General features: G+C 40.4%; 1 long non-coding RNA gene across 1 annotated transcript; it reads left to right on the forward strand.

Moving 5' to 3' along the window:
- Window positions 1-4254: 4254 nt before the first annotated feature.
- Window positions 4255-13111, forward strand: LOC140251486 (uncharacterized). The gene is made up of 6 exons (XR_011903425.1): window positions 4255-4372; window positions 6358-6493; window positions 7496-7605; window positions 7922-8013; window positions 8970-9116; window positions 11283-13111. It is a non-coding gene; the product is annotated as an uncharacterized lncRNA (long non-coding RNA).
- The last annotated feature ends 504 nt before the right edge of the window (window positions 13112-13615 follow it).

Below are 13615 nucleotides of genomic sequence, written 5' to 3' on the forward strand. Positions count from 1 at the left end.
TCCATAGCAGGCTTTGCTTGCAATGCAGTTTTTCTGGGTTTGTGACCAGCATGGCTATCTCTGTTATGTGTTAAATGACACAACAGCACTATATATATAACCCTTGTTGTTGTCTGATTGCTTGTTAAATGGTTTATAGAAATCAACAAATCATGTTTGGATTTCAGTCTCGAAGAAACTAATGAGGCAATTTGGATCTCATTACTATTTCAGGCTCTTATCTCAGAGCTGTTAATATGGGTTTGCATTAGTTCAGCTAAGCCAAAGCAAGTGTGCACATTGATATTTAAACTATGGACTCCAGTTATATTTTCTTTGCTAATCTAAGTGGATTTAGATCACCAGCACCAGGGAGCAGTTCTGGGGTACTTCTGAGCATTAAAACCCTGAGCCAGGAGAGCACCAGGACATCTCAGCTATGAACAACCTCCCATATTTTAGAGCTTTTGGTTGGTTGTTCTCTTCATTGTGTGTGTTTTAACTCTTACCTCCTTCACTCATTTTTCCTTTGTTACTGTTATTTCTTCAGCTGACCAAAATATCCCGAGATGTTAAGGTCAGTGGCAGAATGGCGATATATCACTTCAGTCATCCTCTCTTCTCTATAACAGAATCAAAGTTTTGCCAAACTGAAAAACAAGAGTCACTTTCATGGTCTGATACTGCATGAAAAAAACCAAGCAGGGCTCATGATAGAAACAATGATCGGACAATCATCTGATACAGAGGATATTCAATCGTGTAAAACTTTAACTTATTCTCGAAATGAGAAAAAAGACATTAAGGTGAAGGGGAAATGAAGGCTTTGATAGACTTCCTCTGCCAAAATACTGACTAAATTAGACAAGATTAGAAATCCCTAGCAGGAAGCCTTTTTATTGTTCTTCCAGTTGCTCAGTGATGATGTTTAATCATGTATTTCAAATACAATTGCTGCTCCTAACTAAGGACAACTACCATTTTACAAATAGCATAACTCATACAGAACGGGGTAGCTTTGCTTCCAGTAGCTGACGCATAAACAACACTGATGGGATATTAACAGCATCTCAGGTCACCGTTGTATGAAAAAACAGCAATTTCTCATTCTTTTTTCGTCTTTCATGACAGAGATGCAATACTCCTCGAGCTGTTTTCATCTTGGAGAGTTACTTCCTCAGTCTTTTGAGAAGAAACTTTGGTACCTCTGATTATTGTTTTTCCTTCTTCTCAGTACTCACAATGAGGGGTTGCCATAGAAGTGCTCTGTATTACAGTTCTCTTTTTTTTTCTCCTAGGCATTTTTAATGTTCTACTTGTCTTTCAGCTGTCAGAGAGCACTGATCTGCTGTTTGCAGAATACCAGGCAAAATGACTCCCAAAGCTCAGTGCTGAGAAACTCAGAGAGATTTTAAACCAGCTACATGATGCAGTTAGAATTGTCCCACATGCTACTGATGACAAGGAAGCTCATAGCTCAGCCTCACAGCAGTGATGACTTCTAGCTCTTCTCCATCAGTAAACGTGCTTGTGTTTTCCTTTGCTAGATTATGTTAGTATGTTGACCCAAAGCTCACTCAAGCCTTCTGGATTTTAAACTGCCCTTAAGAACCATCTCACTATTTCTTGAGAACCTGAATTTCCTAAAAGCCTTCTCAAAACAAACAAACAAGCAAGCAAAAAAAAAAAACCAACTATTCTAAGTAAAACATGAACAGTAGAAAGTAAATGTGACAAACTATACAAAGCAGTAGCACAGTATGGAGTACATCTCTTTGTTCACGTGTCCACTCTTCCAGAATCACACTGATAGCTTTATAAGACATTAACATCCTGCTGTGAAAGCCATCATGATTTTTCACAATAAAGCGTATTATGAAGAATTATTATTCATAACATCGTGGATATCCTTGTAATGCTTTTAGACTTCACAGATTCACCAGTTCTGGAGGCAGTTACCCAATTGAAGTCCACAATTAAGAAAACAAGACACTTCATAAAAGCCAAGTATATAAGTAAAAGCAGCTTACTATTTCCAAAGTATGGAACTGCTGCAATGCTTGCATCAGAAGTTGGAGCCCTTTTGTTCACTCTTCCAAACAGAGTTCCTCACAGCAATGCTATGTAAGGAAATCAGCTGTGTGGCACAAACAGTCAACAGTTGTTCAGTCATGAAAATCAAGTCAAAAGAAGCTTGTGCTCTCGAATCAACACTGTTCTTACAAGCACAAAGCAGCACCCAATCTAGCTGTGCCTTCAGCCATCCCCCTTGTCTTTGCCCTGCAGGCTCCTGTCCCAGGGCATGTGCTCCACTTACAACCCCAACCACAGCCCTGCCCATCCATTAGCTCTGGCTGCTCAGCATGCTTTGCTAACTCATTCTTCACTATAGTGGAAATGCAAGTCATGGCTTGAAGCAGTGATTGAGCACCTGGTGGGAAGGCAGGGCCAACCCAGGGGAGCTCAGGTGCATGCAAAGCACCCGAGTGACCAGAAGGGGTGCAGCCAGGATCTACCCCTTCCCAGATTTCACTTAAGGGCTCTCAGTGGAAAAAAGTGTGTCTTAGTGGAGATCCTTACCTATCTGAGGCATTCCAAGAATAAGCAGGGTTTTTTCCCCACTTTGTTTCTATGGTTGCTGTATTTGGGCTTGTCCTCATTTGTTGCAGCCAAAGACTTTCCTACCCTGCTATTATTGCTGTGCTTTGCACTGCATTATAGTGTTCCATCCTCTCAAAAAGTAATAGAATAAATTCAAAACATTATTTTTGTTATAGACTTATAAATACTTGACCAGACGGCTTTCATCTTTCTATTTTCAGTTTCAAAAAAGAATTGCAGAACTGCCAGCTCACCCAAAGTTAAAATAAGTCAATGTTTTGATGGGAATGTGCTTTCTTTTCAATGTACTTTCGGTTTCCTATACAAAACATAATTTAACTTTTTAAAACTGTATATAAAATTAGTGAAGTTATTATAACAACTGATAGAAAAGTTCCCCAAAGAAGAAAGTGCATTGCAGTTGTTCTCTTCTACTCTCAGTCCTTTTCTATTCATAGTTGCATGCAGTTGAGTGAGGCTTACATAAGGCTATTCACTTTACATGCATTACAGCTGAAGGCTGTATTTTCTTTCTTGATGTTAGTAATCAAATAGGCAATACTTCGTTTCTCCCTGGGCTGTGGACTTCATGAAGCTGTGATGTCTCTGAACGCAGATCTACCCTCCCTCATCAGCAGGTGAAGTAAACTCTACTTTCCAGGCACCAATTGTTAATGGGAATTGATGTTCAATGGATGCTTTAAACTTTTTGTAATGTCTTTCTGCCAATACAGAGCATGTGCCACAAGAGAACACTATGAAAAGTTTTAAGCACTATAGAAACAACACTTCATCATTTAGAAGATGAAATGCATTTTATGGAAGCAACTGATTAGCTTAAATCTTTCTCTATTGTTTATTGTTTTAAACAGGTGACCCTTAAGTTCAATGTACTCACCTTCCTCTTTCTGAAATCAATTTCTTTAACCAACTTGTATGGAATGTATCAATAATAACATTTAACATAGGATAGCTAACGAGGTTGTGCATAATTATTACAAAATGGCTGTACTGGTAACCTCTCACAACACTCTGCTTATCATTAGGAGCTTATCTGCTCAAGTACAAAAATGTGGAGGGTCTGACCATAGAAGCACAGAAGGTTTTGTGCAGCTCTTCCTGTCATTCTTTTCTTTAGCGTAAGATAGCCAGTATGCATTTAAGAGTTTCTGCATCGTGCATTATGACTGCTAACAGCCCAGACATCTGCTTATTACACAGATTTTACTGTGAACTTACAAGTCACTGTTGCATATACTTCTCAAATCTGAAGAAGTTTATCTGGTTCTTCTAAAGAACTCAATTTAAATGTTCAGTACCCGGTTCCATTCCCTAAGGTACAAAAAAAAACCCACAAACACCAGTAAATAAAAATAAAGCTTTTAAACACCTTTTAAAGAACAATTTTCCCCCAAATCTGTGCTTATTTTAATTTGATAGGCACAAGTTTAGTGCTAATACAGCTTAGATTCATAAAGGCCCTTTTCTCACAGCTGTAGCGCAATAAGTCATTAGCTAAGACTAATGCCATTAGCTCATCAGAATACTGCCTCTTGCAAAGTATGGAAATTGATGTAGGAAAAAAAAGACATCAATGTTTTGTGTAACTGTAGACTTAATGCAACAAAGTAATAGGGAGCCTAAACAATGTTACACTTAAAGCAGCTGTTACTGCTCAGTTATCTTCACCCATCCAGTAACCCCCAGGAGACACCCGTGACCACAGGAGCAACCCCTGCAAGTCTGCCTTGAAACACCATCTGCCACAAGCATGCACCATGGCTTGCCTCAGGTAACCCAAGTGTGAGTAATCCTGGTGCTGTATGCTACTGTTATCTTGATAGCCAGCATCATCGAGAAGGCTGTTCGATCTAGAAAGCCTTCTGTTTGTTATAACTAATTAATAGTTACTTTCTACTTTAACATCCTATATACCCTCTTTTTGTCCGGATAGAATTGATGAAAGCAGATGGATCAAGATGGGTACAAACTAGAAGCACAATGAGATGTAGGCGTAATATAAAACAAAAAGGGAAAAAAGCCCCAAACCGCAGAAGACAGGCTTCACTAACTGACCATGAAGCCCAGACTTCTCAGTAGCTGTACTTTTGGTTTCTATGTAGGCACTATCACCATGTCTGGGGAAATGGCTGCTCCTGATTTTCTGAGGTGCTTCATGAAAGTTTGTATGTAATGCTGTTTATGTACAGAACACACCCTCAGGGTTTTTTTTACCTCCGCATCTAACAGTCGTGGGTTGTGTGCAAACCATGAACAATTTCAAGATATTTTATCTTCTGGTCCACAGTGAACGTGGCACACCTTTGATACCCTCGGTAATGCATTTTATTGATGCTTTTTAAAATATGACTCTTGCCCATCAAAATCTGCTTTGGCACAGTAATTGCTGTGTGATTGTACCTGAATGAACTTCCCATAGCTTACTACCTTCAAACCACTCTGTGAACAGTCAGCTCAGGGTCCGAATGGCTGCTTAACTGCAAACTTTCCAGCCTATTTCACTTTCCTTGCTACACAAATTGCTACCAGCATCTAAGTGCCAAAGACCACCTTAATTTCTCAGTACTAAGATCTAAATTGCACCAAAGGGAGGGAAAACCCGAAAGTGGGAAAAGGCTGAAAAAGTAAAGGTCTGTTGTATTTGGATTTAATGTTCAGCAAGCTTGAGCTCTGACAAACAGTGGAGACAAATCCCACCGCAGCCATCAAAGCTTGTACTGCGCTGCTCAGATAATTACTTGTAATTGACCATTCTCAATTAAATATGTTTTGGGGGTCTGTATTTGAAACAGGTGAGAACACTGACCTGTGGAAGCAAATGTCAGTTTGAGAGAAAATCTTCAACGGCATTTAATCAGCACAGTTGTGCAAAGGTTTAATGAAGCCCATAACTACTGGTGGATTTAGGGTGTTTTTCAATCACAGTTAGCTGTGTCTGGCACCTTCCTTTCATGTTATTAATAGCAAGATACCTCTCAGAAAGATCTCTTCTCTTCCCCTTCCCTTTCCCTTTCCCTTTTCCTTTTCCTTTTCCTTTTCTTTCCCTTCCCCTTACCTCAGGGGCTTCATTTCCAGCTAAAGCAGCAAACTGATCAGGCTGACCACATTGCTCTGGATCTCTCCAGCTGGCACAAGAGAAGCACTGCCCATTTTGGAAGCCATCCCTATTAGGTAACCCTGGGCCAAAAAGTGTTTTCTGCCAGTTGCTGAACCCTTACCTCTCTCGATATAAAATGTTCAAGCAGCAAAGTTGATTAAAACTAGGAATTTGTTCTGATGTCTTCCTTCAAAACAATCCTTACTGTTGTAACATTCATTTAAATCTCCGTTTTTGAGTAGTTAAGTGGGTTCTGCTAGGATGTTCCTTACAGACTGCAGCAATGAGCTTTAAGAGCAAGAAAGGGACCATTTTCGGCATCCTTCTTGAAATTCCTATGTCCCAATGGCTGGAGAGACTCAATCCAGTCATTTCCACATCAGACTTCTGCCTTAAGCTGCAGCTGGAGCCTTAAGAAACTCACATGGCAGGATTTCAAGCAGGCCTCTGCCCTCCCCTCTTCCAGGCAGCCAAGCTATTTGCAAACTCTTTCACACATTCTCCAGTCTGTGAGAAATGTAGGACAGATTACCACAAGCAGAATGTGTGAAAATGTTTTTAGTGAGCCCAGCTGCTGGCCTGTTTTTCTTGACAAAGAGTGAGAGTTCATTTAACCACTCCCCTGTTTTCCAGCCTGTAATCCCTCCTTTTTCTCACAGGAACCTTTCCTCTTTCTGGGGTGAAAACATATATTTATCGTACATGCAGTCAATACAAATGAATTCCAGTTGGGTGAACATATATTGTTCTTAGGGCTGAAACAGCAAAATGAGGGACGAAAAATCTGCATGAAAGGTAAGTTTAAAAAGAAAAAAAATAAAAATAAGAATGTGAGTGGAGATTATTTCCTTCTATTGTGCCCAGCAAGATAAACCTGGCATGTAAACTAAAAGAGCTTATTTTAGATGTGAACACTGCCTACCTAGGACTAAGATACTGGAGGAACCTTCTTCTTTCTTTGATTTTCATTTTGCTTCTCATTCTTTGCAAGTATGATGCCTACAGTATTGAAAGCAAATGAGGCATTGGAGAGTTCTGCTTGATTTCTCCCAATGAAACCACACAGCATGCTGACATTTTGAGGAAGTAGTCTCTTGCCTATATTCGCCAATTATTGTGACTAATTCATGCACGTAATCTGCAAAAGATGACATCTAAATGTCTTGACCAATATAATCCCATTACTTATTAGTCATAACTACCATGTGTATCACCGTGTGAGGGAAAATGGCAGGAGGGAGATACGACAACAGTGAAGCTTTCCACTATGGCAAGGCATTTTCATAAGCATAAAAGCTCACACTGAGATCTGTGGGAAATAGATGAAGAGACAGATGAGATCGATTTTTTTGCAGATAGGATTTTAGAAATGTGTTTGACAGTGATAAACCACAGCGACTGGTCCCTGAAAAATGCATGCAGGAAAGGTCTGTAGAAGCCAACTGAGTTACAAGACTTCAGATTCAGGAATGCAGATTACATAGAGAGTCCATGATGAAGTTCAATCTCAATGTCAGCACTGATTTCCCCTACCCTCGTATGCAGAATGTGATATTTCCGGTGACTGCAAACATAGCACTAAATTTCCAGTTTTTCTATGAAGCCAGAACAGAACTAGAACAAAAAGATTACTTCAACGTGGTTGGTTTTTCACCAAAACCCTGCTGAATCAATTTCCTTTCTTGCCACTTAAAAGCCTAATTACAGTATTGTAAGTTCTCTGTTTTATCATATGGTCATAAATTAAATGTGATACATCAAATGCACATATAGAAAATCCTGTCTTCCTTTTCATAGCAGACTATGATGGTCCACTGATAGCCAAAACTGTATGATCTGCTGAGCACGGGTGAAAATTGGGCTGACATGACTTCTAAAACAAAGGTTAGACCAATTTGAGAGGATAGGTAAGTAAATATAAGCTACCATTGAAAATGTTTACATTAAACAGTCTGCATTTCATGTATTTGTTTTTAAACACAAGATAGTTCTTGAATCCTAAATCACCCTGCTAATGTCTCACAGATTCCAAAATCAGAGACTTTGAAAAGAGATTTCAGAGGTCTGCAGATCTCCTTTATATAACCTTTCCTTTATTCTAGAATTAGGTCCAACTTATTTGCCATCTGAATTAATGCTCCAAATTTTGGGTTTGTTGACAAAAATGCCTATAATAACAGGAAACAGTCAGAATGCTTATTCACTTTCTCCTTTGTGCTTTAGGCATCGTGCCTTCCTGTGACCAGCTACTGACACGGGCTGAAGGACCAGATCATTTTCTCCTGTGAGATGCACCCACCATGGCAATCACTAGGGTGGGTGCCCTTCACCCATTACCTGAAACGCTATCTTCCATCTTCTTATTTGCCATGATCCCTGGGGGGAACCTCAAGGGGCAATGTGTAGAAGCAGGCTCACTCACCACATAAACAGAATACAATTTTCTTTTTATGTTAGCCTGCAGATTGCAAGCTACCTCTATAAAGAGCTCTCTGTCTCCTCACTTTGGCAGAATTCCTTGTCCCTCTGCACCAAAGCTGTATTCATATCAGTATGTGGTCACTGCAAGAACACTGCCTGCGTTTTTCAAATAGACAAAGGGAGTTAGCATACCAGATGCTGGCACCCCGCTCAGGCTGTGCAATGCTCTGCCCCACCAGCAGCCCTAGAGAAGACCCAACCTGAGCACACACGAGCATGGCAACAGAATCTAGCCTCCAGTCTTTGAATTCATGAGTTCTCTCTTCAGCTTATGTTCTTTCAAAGGAATGAATGCAGCAATTAATACACAATCAAATTAATACACAATCAAATCATTATAGCAATGATGGTGATGAGTGAGAAGAATGCCGATCTTGGAAAACAGCAGGCTACAGGGAAATCTGCATTTCAGTATTAACTCCAGAGTCTGAACTCTGTAACCTATGCCCACCATGTATTCTTTCTATTTACTTTAGGGACTAGCCCCTGGGTGACACGCATTCTCCCAGGAGACGAAGAGCTGTAAGAACAAAAAGAACAAACATACAATATTAGGCAGAATTTGTTACTCACTTGTTAACTTTCATATGTTAAACACTTGTTTTATATGATGATAATGTTGAATGCATTACTCATCTTTTAAAATCTAATTTAGTGTGCTGTCTAAATTACCTGCTACACCTGCTTGTTGAGATTACTATCTCTTTGAGGCAAGGATGTGTTCACGCTCTGCCAGACAGAAGCTGTGGCACCTGGAGCTAATGCATTATATTTAATTTTCTCCTTTCAGAAAATGTATGATTTAGAAACAATCTGATGTGGTGGATTATAAAGACACTAAACCCTCGAGTATCTGACCTTTAAGATATTCTAACACCTAAAGAGTTACACAATCTCAAGCCATGTGTCCATGCCCCCCTTCCATTCAAGTGCACAGGTATGTGATAAAGCAAAAAACCTCGTAACACTGTTTTAATAATTGACTTCATGAATAGTGCCAACTCTATTATTATTCAAGCTCACATTAAACAAGAGTTTAATTCAACCGCCTCTACCTGCAATGATTATACTGTAGTCCAATAGTTTTATATACTGCTCAGCTCAAACTAGGGTGACAGTGAACTCAGTGATATTTTGACAAGAAATGATGCATTGCAATAAATGGCGTGGCATTTTGCAGCCAGTTTTCACAATGACATCAGGAAATCATTCTAGGTGTGTTAAGTTTGGATCACTCATCTTTGTGCCAGAGACTTTCCTCTTTATGTTCTCTGTAGACCCTTGCAGTTTTCTCCAGCACTGTGAGCTTGTGAGATGGGACAGCAGAGCATTGGCTGATAGGGTAAACCTGAGTTAGCTTTTTTAATTTAACCTCACAGGAGGAAATAAATCAACTAAAGTAGACAAATAATATAGTATGAAGAAAAAAAAAAGCACCCAATCAAACAAAACTACTTGTTTTGTTGTTAGCAGTGTGATTCAATACTTTAATACGCAATGCAAAACCGGAAAGAACTACACGGGCTAAAATTGCACATCTTGTTATCTATACTTTCCAAACCCAGCACAGTTGCTCCTCACCCCTGAAATGCATTGCTTTATTTCTGTCAGCCTTCTAATTCTCATGAGCTGCTGCAGCTTTCTGAGACGGAAACTGCAGGAGGTCAAGGCAGTGTGGTAGCTTCTAAGCATGAAGGTCTACTCCATTCAGAAGTCCATTTAAGTTCAACAAGAACAGATTTTTGCAAATATTCAGCCCTGACTTGCTTGACTTTCTCTCTGATCAGTTTAAACATACTCATGACATCAAAAGACTTCAACTGCATTGGCTTCATCTTCGTAATAGTTAGCTTGCCATCATGTTTGGCTTCGGTTAATGAATGGCTCTTTCTTCTTCCTTTTCCTTTTTATTGATGAAAAAAGCATCAATATTCTTGCATTCTACCACTGTTCTGTCCTTGCATTCTACCACCCATGGTATCAAAATGTGATTATCAATAGATTATATCTCCTTAAGAGATCACTGTCAGTACCTACAATATCATTACTGGGCATCTGAAATGTATGGGACGGTCATGGTCTGAAATTTGTGCTCCAGGTTCTCTGCAGCAGCTGTGAGTTAAAACCAGCTGCAATGCTTGTGTTCTTCTATAAGAGCACACCACCTACCACTGTACCTGTTCCTGAAAGCCAATACTTAGGCTTCATAAAACAAGAGGTGCCCTGGGAAAAGCATTTGTCTGCTACAGAACTCTAACTTGTTTTATGCCTGACTTGTAATTTTGCAAGCATAACAATTAAATGCTTCTACTGCCTACAGCCACCCATTTCACACTGTAGATAATTAATGGTCTTGCTTCTTGCATTTTACTTCATGGTCTCGCACTTTCCTTATCAACACACAAAGCACCACTGCATTGCAGAACTGTGGCAGTGAGCAAGGCTAAAGCAACTGGGAAAGACAGAGTTAAACAGGAAACATTATGCAACGATTTAATAACCTGGATGGTTTTTGGCACTCAGAATATTACTGTATAAGCCATTTCCTGCACTTATCTTGGGGTCAGATACACAGCTGTAAAGCTCATGCAGTGTCTGCTTCACGCACGTTGGACATTCAGACTGCAGTGCTTTCTTAAGCGATGGAGCAGAAGCAACATGACCTTCTCTCACCTTGCTAAAAAGTCAATTAAGCATTGCACTCACACTAACCTGCAGAACTGGTAACTATTTTCTGTACTTGGCTATAGTCTGTTCTCAGCCACTCTCAAAGAATGGCGATGGCCCATTAAGCAGCTTAATGGTAGCTTTCCTACTTGGGATGAAAGCTGAAAGCTCTACTGGCAAGAACACGGCAAAGGGACAGGATCCGCATCATCAAAACTCTCAGGCTGAATTTCTATACGAGTACTTCACTCGCAGCGGACTCCTATCAGAGGAACTCGCATGTGTTCCGCTGGGCTCCGCCGCCACCTCCTGGCCGTGGCCGCCAGGGCTGTGCAGGATATTGCTGTTTCATCCTTAATAAAAGCATTTTAGGGTCGTTTCTCGCTTGTTTGCTTGTTTTTGCTGTTATTTTTTTTTTTTTTTCTTTTTCCTACAGGGAGACCGTCGTTTTTAGCAGCACACCCTAACGGCACTTCAGCACTTACCATGAACTGAATAGCTTGTGATATCATCACCGTAATTCCTTCCGTTGCATGACCTCAGTGTCTGTGTTTCATAATCAAGATGACAGTTTACTCACAGTTCATTTTCCCAGGTCCAAGAAGCCTTTCATCTTCCAAAAGCCTCGGCTGCTAGAAGCCCCTTTCCCCAGAGCATTATCTCATCTTACCAGCCAAGCCGGCCACTGGCTCTGCTGCTGCTAAATGTCTTCTCTGTGTGCAGGTTTTGCAAAGGTCATGTCCTAAAACAGCCCTTAAAAGTGCACCTGCACCTCCTATGAGCTAAGAGGTATCCCTGAAATCACATGTGAGAGGAAGATTTATAGGTACTCACTAAAGGCTATTATGGAAAATACAATGTACAAGCAAATCCCATGTGGCATGAATCCCTAAAAACCAATTATTAGAATCACCAAGGTTGGAAAAGACCTAAAAGATCATATTTTCTGTTTGTTTCAGCTTAAACTGGTCACAAAATGGAAGGGCAATGGAACAATGATTTTCCCATAGAACATACGTGTTCCTGGGGATAGTGTTTACTTGGATGTTTGTACCTTCCTGTGCAGTAGTGCCCATTAAAAATCAGTGCAGTAGAAATGCCAAGTCATGACCTGAAGCAGCGATGAGTGCCTGGTGGGAAGGCTGGGCCAGCCCAGAGGAGCTCAGGTGCATACAATGAAGCTGAGTGAACAGAGTGGGGGCAGCCAGGATCCACCTCTTCCCAGACCTCATTTAAGGGCTGTTAGTGGAGATAAGGGTATCTTGTTGGAGGTCTCTGCCTACCTGAGGCCTTCCAAAGGTAAGAAGCTTTTTTTCCTTTTTTCCCTTTATTTCTGTATCCATGGTTGCTGCATTTGGGTTTGTCCTCCTTTGCTGTAGCCAAAGACTTTGCCACCCTGCTGTCCTCGCTGTAATTTCCATCACATTATGTTATTCCAATCAGGTTAGATTTTTATATCATTTTAACTTTGAAGGGAAAATTTGGTTATTGTAAGTAACTCAAGTACTTTGTCCTTAAGATCTACCTGAAAGTACTTTAGAGCTGTGATAATGGTGAGAAGTGAGCAGACAGAAAGCCATAAATGCTTGTGCATATATATGCTCACCATAGTCAAGCAGGGAGAGACAGCTTGATCCCTTAAGCTTTGGGAAAAAGAAAACAAACTATCTAAGTCTGTTAGATGTTAACCTAACTTAACTTCTGGTTAACTTAATCTAAGTTAACTAGATATGCTGTTGTCTGACTACAAGGAGGCGGAGTTGACACTTCACAACCCAGGAAAAGGTGGGTAGAGCCTGAGGCTGCTTGCCTGAAAAGCCCTTTAAAAGGTGCTGCACAGTTGCCATCGCGCTGAGGTTGACCACATTCACTAGCATCAAAGCCTTCCCAATAGGGGTCTTAAACAGAAACACTCTATGTCTGCATACTAGACATGAAGGAAGAAGGAGCTAACATGAAGTGTGGAAAAAGATGGTTTGTTTGTCCATTAGAAAGTCACAAAGATTGTTAAATGCTTTTTAAAAAGGTTGGGGGGGGGAGGGGAAGAACCCTGGAGTAATGTGAGAAATTGTGGTTTGAAATAGTAAATATCAATAATAAAACCATTTAGAGCATGGAAAACCACATAAGAATCGCACTGTAGGGCACTGCTCTTGTGCTAATGAGAATGGAAGTGAAGGGCGAATGGAAAGGCACTGGAAGTCGCAGCAGGAAAAAGTCAACATATTTCTGAGTAAAACATTAAACTCTGTCCTCACTATGCACAAAAAAGGTGTAATAGGGGCTTTTATGTCCTGGCTTATTATCTGACTCTTGGATAGACTACTTTCTATTTTACTCTTGGCTCGGTCTGTTTTTTAATAGGGAAGAATGGCAGGAAATTAGCAGAAGTGAGATCCCAAATCTCAAACTTCTTCAGTGTGAAGAAAGCAGCAAAACGACCAGTTTTGTCTCCTGTAAAGCTGCACAGCTGTGCACGCACTTGTACTGCAAAGCCCTGCAACATGAGCAGCTTTCAGCAGTTCTAGGTGCTTGTGTCCTGCAATCAGATTTGATACTACTGGTGCTTCTAACACATAGCAAAGTGAATCAAGGCACGCTGTACTGAGTACATCAGTGGAGCAACCCTGGGGCAGGGTTAGTGTATGTCCTATGGCATGCTTACAGTGCTCTTTCTATGAGAAGAAGCGCTCAGTGCAGTTCTCTATCGTGGTTCTGCTGGTTTACCATTATTAAATTCCTATTTATTTATCAGCTACATATTTGGCA

The sequence above is a fragment of the Excalfactoria chinensis genome, chromosome 4, assembly GCF_039878825.1.
Source record: "Excalfactoria chinensis isolate bCotChi1 chromosome 4, bCotChi1.hap2, whole genome shotgun sequence".
NCBI classification, from domain to species: Eukaryota; Metazoa; Chordata; class Aves; order Galliformes; family Phasianidae; genus Excalfactoria; species Excalfactoria chinensis.